The sequence below is a fragment of the Gekko japonicus genome, unplaced genomic scaffold (genome assembly GCF_001447785.1).
Source record: "Gekko japonicus isolate JY-2015 unplaced genomic scaffold, Gekko_japonicus_V1.1 scaffold112, whole genome shotgun sequence".
NCBI classification, from domain to species: Eukaryota; Metazoa; Chordata; class Lepidosauria; order Squamata; family Gekkonidae; genus Gekko; species Gekko japonicus.
Window position 1 is genome coordinate 1,545,094 of NW_015166422.1, and position 8,818 is coordinate 1,553,911.

General features: G+C 45.7%; 1 non-coding gene across 1 annotated transcript; it reads left to right on the forward strand.

The window, feature by feature from the left end:
* The first annotated feature begins 6,444 nt into the window (after window positions 1-6,444).
* TRNAA-UGC lies at window positions 6,445-6,516 on the forward strand. The gene has a single exon. It is a non-coding gene; the product is annotated as a tRNA-Ala (tRNA).
* The last annotated feature ends 2,302 nt before the right edge of the window (window positions 6,517-8,818 follow it).

An 8,818-nucleotide genomic window follows, 5' to 3' on the forward strand; every position in this document is an offset into this window, starting at 1 on the left:
TATATATATATTCCTTTTCTCAGCCTTGTAAAGCAGGTATTTGCAATCTACAGCTCCTCAGCCAAACATGGCTCAGTACAAAATTAAATATGACTCTTTTGGTGGTATGGTGACAGCCACATATTTTAACATTTTAAGATTTTAATGTTCACATTCTATACTTGTTATTTTAATATTGTTTTTATCTTATTGGTTTTAATGTTGCAGGTCACCACAAGACCCTTTGGGTGACTGGTGACTAAAAATGTAATAAATAAATAAATAAATAAATAAATAAATAAATAAAAGATTAAGCATAGTGGAGGGGTAGGCAGGAGGCTAGAATAATCCAGATGAGGAGGGAATGGCAAGGAAAAATCCTTATGGGACTAAAAAGCTTCTTCAAGATGCTTTGCAGAAGGGGAAATGATAGAGGTGAGCTGTTCCCAGGAATCCAAATGCAAACTGCTCCCAGATCTATGCCAGCACACTAAAACAGGCAGAAGAAGAAGAGGAAGAGTTGGTTTTTATACCCTGCTTCTCTAACCTTTAAGGAGTCTCAAAGCAGTTTACAATCGCCTTTCCCTATTGAGATATATGTCAGAGTGATAGAGGTAGCAAGCAGTTACCATAGATCAGCTTGATCTCTTTGTCAGACCTAGCTGTCATGCTAGTAATCATGTAATTACAGCCAGGTGTTTTCTAGCAGGTGTTACTCTTTCAGGGCTTGTTAGAGTTAGTGATTGCATCACCCTGTTAGAGACTGGCTGGGGTTTAGCATAATAGCTATCAGCTATAAACTGATGGGGACTTAGTTCTCATAGACTAAGGCACGACATGCTGTTCAATAGCCTGTAAATATCTCTGTATATATTCCTTTATAACTATATAAACTCTCTGTACACCTTCATAACTGGTCAGTCTCCCGCTTCTTATTTACAACAGCCAATAGTCCCTTTCCCTCCCCAGAATAGGCACAGAGAACTGTGACTGGCCCAAGGTCACCCAACAGGCTTCATGTAGAGGAGGAGTGGGGAATCAAACCCAGATTAGGGTTCACCAGTCTTAACCATTACACCACACTGGCTGTCTAGGTACACCCTGCACTCTCTATGCGTAGGGTGCACCTATCTGTATTTATGGCAGACTAGGAATAAGGCCCATTGTGGAAATAAATACAATGAGTGCTAGAAAGAGGCTCTGGGAGAGTGCCAAGGCAGTGGGCACTCAGAATAAATTTGCCATGGCAACCTCAGCAGGATATAAGGACACAGAGTCCACCATTTTCTCCAGGGGAACTGATCAATGCCATCTGGAGAGCAGTTGTAATTCTGAGTGATCTCCAGCCCCCACCTGGAGATTGGCAACAGTGGTTCCCCATTACGGAATGGCTGGTTTGGAGGGCAGAGTCTATGGCATTGTACCTGTGTGAGGCCCCACTCCTCCTCAAACTTCACCCTCTCCAGGCTCCATCTCTCAAATCTCCAGGATTTTCCCACCTGGAGTTGGCAACCCTATCTACTTCCCAGGCAAGCATCAACCTACCTTCATTTCCCCCTCATTGAACAGCTTTCCATCTCCCCCTCATCAGCATCCCCCACTGTGCTCTGAAGCCCTGGCTGCCACATAACTTTGGCTGTCATATGGGACTCAGCAAGGTATAAGGACACAGTCAACCATTTTCTCCAGGGGAACTGATCAATGCCATCTGGAGACCAGTTGGAATTCTGCGTGATCTCCAACCGTCAGCCAACTCAGCAAGGTATAAGGACACAGAGTCCACCATTTTCTCCAGGGGAACTGAATCAATGCCATCTGGAGACCAGTTGGAATTCTGCGTGATCTCCAACCGTCAGCTGGATTTTGGCAACAGTGGTTCCCCATCAGGGAATGGCTGGTTTGGAGGACAGTCTATGGTACTGTACCTCAGTCCCATCGCTCCTCAAACCTCACTCTTTCTAGGCTCCATCCCTCAAATCTCCAGGAATTTTCCACCTAGTGCTCTGAAGCCTTGGCTGTCATGGGGGGAGGGGCCTGTCAGCAGGGTAGAAGGACACAATGAGTTTTCTCCCAATGCCCAAATAGGTGTGGAAAGGGCCTTTTACTGACAGAAACCAAGCTTGGTTGACCAGCAGCAGGCACTGAAGGGAAAGTAGGCTTCCCAGCTCTGAGTAGGAGATTTGGGGGGTGGGTCCTGTGGAGGGCAGCGTTTTTTTGGGGGGGACTCATCGGGAATTTCCAAGCCTGGAGCTGGCAACCATACTCAGGACTGGGCCCAATGAGTTTTTCACAGAGCCGTAGAAAGGGTTTTGTTCCTTTGTCTCTTTATTGGCAGAACCAAGCTTGGTTGCCTACCAAGAGCCACTGAGGGAGAAGTTAGAATGCTTTGGCTGGTGGTCTCTATGGCATTCTACTCAGCTGAGGCCTCCCCTCCCCAAACTCTGGCTTCCTTAAACTGGCTTCCTTACCTGGAACTGGCAACCCTATGAGTCCTCACAACAGCCACTGAGGGAAACCTTTGTCCCACACTCAGGAGCTAAGCAAGAGAACTGTGTTAGTCACAGAGATTCTGACAGAGAACAGTGCCTGACAGGGGAGTGGGCGGGGAAGAGGAGCACACCCGGCCAATGGCACGCCAGTAGTCTTGACTGGCAGCCGGCAGGCCAACGGCTGAGGGAGCGCATGCAATCTCGCCACCCCATAGGCCAGAAGCCACTACCATTCGGCAATTATATATAAGAGAGACTGTGAGACCTCCTGTGTGCCATTTCCTAATAGAGGACTCTCAACAAAACTAGTGTTCGGGCTGCAAAAACGTTAGAGATTATTAATCCATATGTCAATTATCGGTAATGTTTAAATTGCATAGTTTACACCACTGGCCTTCGTTAGACCAGCTCTTTGTTGACCTCTTGCCTTGAATTTTGATGTAGTTTGGCTCTTTAACTGTAAAAGGTTGCAGGTCCTTGTTGTAAAAGGACCTGGGAGTTCTGTAGGATGTTAGACAAACCTGATCAGCTACCAATTTCTTATGTTTTTCTTGGGGAAGCTTCCATTTTATTTTCTCCCCAGAACAACAAAGATGCCGCCTGATCTGTGGGTAACCCAGAATTAGATCACCTGCTCTTAAGCAGTAGAATATTCATCCGGTGAGCAGCTAAGTAGGCTGCTGATCTTCTTTCCAAGCCCACAAAAGGAGGGTAAGATCCCATCAGAGAAAGAGCTAGGAGATCCAAAGCAATCCCATCATAGACGTACATTCCAGGAGTTCTGAATTGCAGACATTTTGGTAGAGTGTTCACCGAGCATATGTAACTTAACAATACCCACCTCCGAAGACTGCACCTCCGAAGACTGCAGAACTGAGCGATAGCTTTTAGGCACTATGAAATTCTAAGCATCCCCTGAAATAAAGTGCAAGCCAGTTGCTGCATTGGCTCAAAGCAAAATCCCCCTCGAATGCAGTACCTTTTATTAGGCCCAGCCAAAACAACACAAGAAGCAAGCAGATTACAGATTTCTGAAAAGCAGCATCACACTTGGTTCCCTTCAGGACCTGGGAGAGCTCCCAGGGAAGGCAGATGTTGATCTACTGGAATCAAGAACGTAAAGTGAGCCTTTCTATCTCCTGGCAGGGCTCAAGGATTCCTAGAGTCTTGCCCTTCTAGCAAGGTTGCAGGGAATTAACAAGGCAGCACTTGAGCTTGAAGTCCAACACTGTGGCACGGCCTTCCCAGGGACTCCTTGGTGAACAAACTACCCAGGATGGTGGGAGGCCTAGTTCAAGATCTGAAAAACTGACATCTTAAAACCTCCTTCTCAGAAAAATTTCTGACAAGCACCATTTCAGAGTCCTGGTCAACTAGATTCAAAGGTTATACGATTTCTCTAGGCAGAGTTGCTAATAAAGGGGTTTGGGTCCCAAAGGAGTGGAAGTGGGACATTTTCAGACATTACATTTGTGTTTACAGTGAGCCCAGCAACCATGTGTATTCCAATACATGCAGTTGTGTGAACGGCGGCAATGTATTTTGCGTGCTCATATAGCCCCTAGTCCATGCAAGTGGAAACCCTGACAAATCCAGTCAACACTTAGCACGTACCAAAGCTTTGTGCACAAGCAGAAAGCTGCCCCTGTGTTCACATACCATAGTGACCACATGTATCAGGTAGTGTAATGCACAGTTTGTGGACCCCCAGTACGTATGGCTGTAAAGGACTCTACATGATCAGCCATTTCAAAAAAAAATCTCAAAGTGCTGTGCTGTAACTGGACCCACTCAGATTGGAAACCAGGATTTGAAGATGGTTTCTTGCCCTTAATTAAGAATGGTTCATAGTTAAGGTCAGTGCCAGCATAACCGTTTAACCATAGTTACAGCTGGCAAGGAGAAGGCCACAGAGCAAGAGTATGGCGCCATGACTCGCTCCCAATGTCTCAACCATGGATGAGACCCCAGTGACAGAAAGGCATGTATCAGCTTCTACATGATGAGAGCCCCGTGTGGTGTAATGGTTAAGAGCAGCAGCCTCTAATCTGGAGAACTGGGTTTGATTCCCCACTCCTCCTCCACATGCAGCCAGTTGGGGTGATCTTGGGCCAGTCACAGTTCTCTCAGAACTTCCTCAGCCCCACCTACTTCACAAGGTGCCTGTTGTGGAGAGAGGAAGGGAAAGGCAACTGTAAGCTGCTTTGAAACTCCTCAGGGAAGAGAAAAGCGGGGTATAAAAACCAACTATTCTTTTTCTCTAGAGCAGATGCTGACTGCAGCTCCTAGACACTGCAATAGCCCCTTTCCCCAGAGGAGAATAGAGCATTTTTATACTTCAGAACATGCAAACTGAAAAAAATCCCTAACCTAGCATTGCCGTTGAACAAAATTTAAAATGGCATTATTGAGGTCTGATATACAATAAACAAATCAAACATTTTCAGTTCAGGATCGGAACTGGTAGCTAACCCCTACAGCTCTTAAAACTGTAGCAGATCCCATAATTCTGCAAAAGGCAAATTAATAAGGAGAAGATTTCTAGCTTTCAGTACTTTAAAGAATCATTACCCAAGCTGCTTCACCTCTAAATACATTCAAATTGAGTTGCAAATCCCTTCTACTTTTTAAGCAATCTGGATCTGGTTGTTGGTGGGGGGTTTTTTTTGGGGGGGAGGGGTTGACAAAACATATTTGCAGTAATTAAAAAATGTTACGTAAATACTTTCATTCTTGGCACTTATTCCGAGCATTTCAATTCTCAAGTCCTCAACCAAATATAAGACTTAAAACTCACTTCCCATGAGGAGAGGGATGACGTGAATGATCTCAAAGATACACACTCAAGCTCACCAAATGTTGGATGTAACACATTATTTTTATATATGTACATATATAACGAGATAGGTTACCATTAGTTACAAATGCATTAGTTGTCATTAGTTACCAGGATGTAAATAATGTAGCCAGCACATTCTGGGAGAGGGAGGGGTTAAACCTTTCATTTTTTTCACTCTCCCAAAAAGGATGTTCAGCTGAAATCCAAAGGTTCCTCAGGCACCAAGTTTAAGCAGGGGGCAACTATCTCCCATCCCTCTCACCTCCCCCCCCATCAGAGCAGATAACTCTGCTTACTTTCTCCCTCCCCCGGGCCTCTTTAAGAGCAGCACAGCAACCATCCCAGTTCCCAAATTCTCTCAAGATTCCTTCTGATGATGAGTGCAGCCACCAATTCTGGTTGCGAGGGTAACCAAAATGAGTGTCCAAACTCCCACAAGAGGACAGCGTCTTGCAAGAGTTCCGGAAGCCTACAGGGTCATGTGTGGCTTGATGTAATATTTTAAAAGACAGCAGAAAGAAAAGGAAGGTTATCTCCTCCTGGATGAGGGCAGTGGCAGCGCTATGACATAGGTGCGGGGTGAGCGGCAGAGGTTCAGAGGACTCAACACTTCTGCCTCCAGTCATAGCCCAGGTTTGCTCACTGAATGACAGCAACTGTCCCTGGAGATGCCAGCCACCAGGTGGGAACTGGGGATCCCTTGGAAGTACAGCTCATCTGCAGACTACAGAGATCACTTCATCTGGAGAAAGGTGATACTTTGAAGGACAGATGCTATGGCATACCCCACTGAGGATCCTGTCTTCCCCAGACTCCATCCCCAAATCTCCATCAGCGGCCAGAGAAACCTGGCAACCCTAACTGTACTTCTATTTGCGGCACACAGATTGTCTGATGCAACCGTTTTAAAAAAAACCTCACTGTTTGCATGCTGCAACGTGTTGTCAGGGAACTATCAAGACACAGGCCCTGTTCACGAGTTACAATGAATGCACGTACAATGGGCATACTGTGTGTACACTTGATTTTCCAGTATATGTGCATTCAGTATTTCTCAAGTTATGTTCAACATATACAGAGCTTGACATGTGATTTAAATCCTACACTTATCCAGGTATAGGTCCCAGTACCTGGGGAGGGGCTGTGGCTCAGTGGCAGAGCTTCTGCTTTGCCTGTAGAAGGTCCCAGGTTCAATCCCTGGCAGCTCCAGTTAAAAGAATCAGGCAGTAGGTGATGGGAGATACCTCTGCCTGAGACCCTGGAGAGCTGCTGCCAGTCTGCATAGATAATACTGACCACAATGAGCCAATGTTCTGATTCAGTAGAAGGCAGCTTCATGCGTTCCTGTGTGTGTGTTTTTGTTTGTAAAAGGAACACGTGTTGGCTCTTCCTTGCAAACAGATGTACATGCATTCACTGTTAACATATGAACAGGGATAGCGAGCTAATCCAATGATGGGAAAAGAGGAGAATGGTGGAGATAACTCTTTTACACTCCAAAGTTTCCTTGGATTCCAAATTATTTCCATGCTTTGCTAACAATTATGCACAAAAAACACAGTGATGTGCAAACAGAAGAGAGACCATTTGAATCCCAGTTACACAGCACGTGTGGCTTTCCAGAGAGCCGAATGCATATGCCCAACAGTAAAGTGATAATTAGTGCCAGACGTGGTATGAATATTCCACACAACATCTCTCTCCCAAATGGCCCATGTCAATTAAGGACAACTGTCTGAAGATCTAGGAATAACTGGAAGGCAGGTTTGAAATGTTTTTTTTTTCTCAAGAAAAACCAGCACATTTGAACAGCAGCAACATTATTAAAGGTTTTTTTTAACATACCGAAAGAGCAAAAACAGTCTTTGAAATATGCGCAGCCATGCTGTGATCTGAATTAAGGAGAACTGCCAGCCATCTGGCAGGGTTAAGGAGTTCTTGCCACAGAGTAAATCCACGCCTTTAATGGCAGCTCAGGGCTATGTTAATCTACATACTACATTGTCAAAATACTAGCCAGTTCCCCCAACCCCCAAAAAACCCCTGCACCACTAGTTCTGCATGCCCAGTGGACCTTTATTTTTATTAACATTTGTATCTTGCCTTTCTGCTCAAGAGAGGTAACAATGAGGACAATCGCCATAAAAACGGTCAAAACCAGAACTAAGATCTATATAGCTGTTTCTCAACTGTAGCCCCCATCTGTGGATACCTAAATCTGGAGATCAGGGGCACACTTACCCAGAACAGATTTTTCTGCAAACTGTAGTAACCCCCCAAAGCTTGCAGAAAAATCTGAAATCTTAAACAAAAAATACACAGGGGGTTTAATTCCCTCCAAATTAAAATTGTGTTCTCTGCGCAAGACCAGAGAAAGCACTTACCTCCAGTGTTCATCAAAGGAGCCCAGGAACCATGATGGACTCAGTGAGAAAGTGGGGAGGGAATTCCCTCTTCTCCCCTCCCCCTGTGAATCTCATGGGCCCACACTTGTACTTATATAAAACCTAAGAGAGCAAATGAAAACACAAGGAAGGGCCCTGACCCAGATAGCCCAGGCAAGCCCGATCTCATCAGATCTCAGAAACTAACCAGGGCCCGCCCTGGCAAGTATTTGGAGGGGAGACCTCCAAAGAATGCCAGGGCCAGGAAGCAGAGGCAGGCTACCAAGCCGCTTCTCTGAACGTCCGCCATGCCCCCAATGGGAGTCGTCAGAGTTCGCCATGACTTCCAGGCACGGGCACACATAACGTGTGTGCGCACACACACAAATGCAAAAAAAAATCACAAGGAAGGAAAGTAGGGATCACCAAGGGAAAGCAGGTGATGCAATGAAGTTTTCACCTACTGGAGAAAGATGGTGACAGAAAGGGATAAATGCCCCTGGGGAGGGAGTTCCATGTTCTTGGTGCCACAACCAAGAAGACCCTGACTTGGGTTGCCACCCATCTAGACTCAAAAAGTGGGGGAAACCAAATCATGATCTCAGAAGATGCCTGCAGTGGTTGGGTAAGTTCATATGGGAGGAGGTAATCCTTAAAGATATGTTGGTTCCAAACAGGGGTCTTTTCGTCGAAAAAGAGCTGCAGGGGCTCATTAGCACATGGTATGCTAATAAGCTACTAGGCTATTAGCATAATAGTTCATTAGCATATGCAACGCCCCCTGACATCACCGGAAGTGATGTCAGAAGGGGAAGCAAAAGGGGGGGGAGGCATCTTCAAAAGCCTCCCCTTCCCTTCCCAAGTCGGGGGGGGGGGAGCGAAGAGAGAAGGGGTTTAAAGTTTAAACCCCTTCTCACTAGAGTTGGGCTGCAGAAGGAGGAAAGAAGGAAGGAAAGAGAGAGAGAGAGAAAAAGTAGAGAGAAGGAATGAAGGAAGGAAACAGTGAAAGAAAGAGAAGGAAAGAAGGAAGGAAAGAGGAAAAGAAAGAGAAAGAAAGAAGGAAAGAAAGAAAGGAGGGAACGAGGAAAAGGAGAGAACGTAGGAAAGAGAGAAGAGAAGGAGGGAAA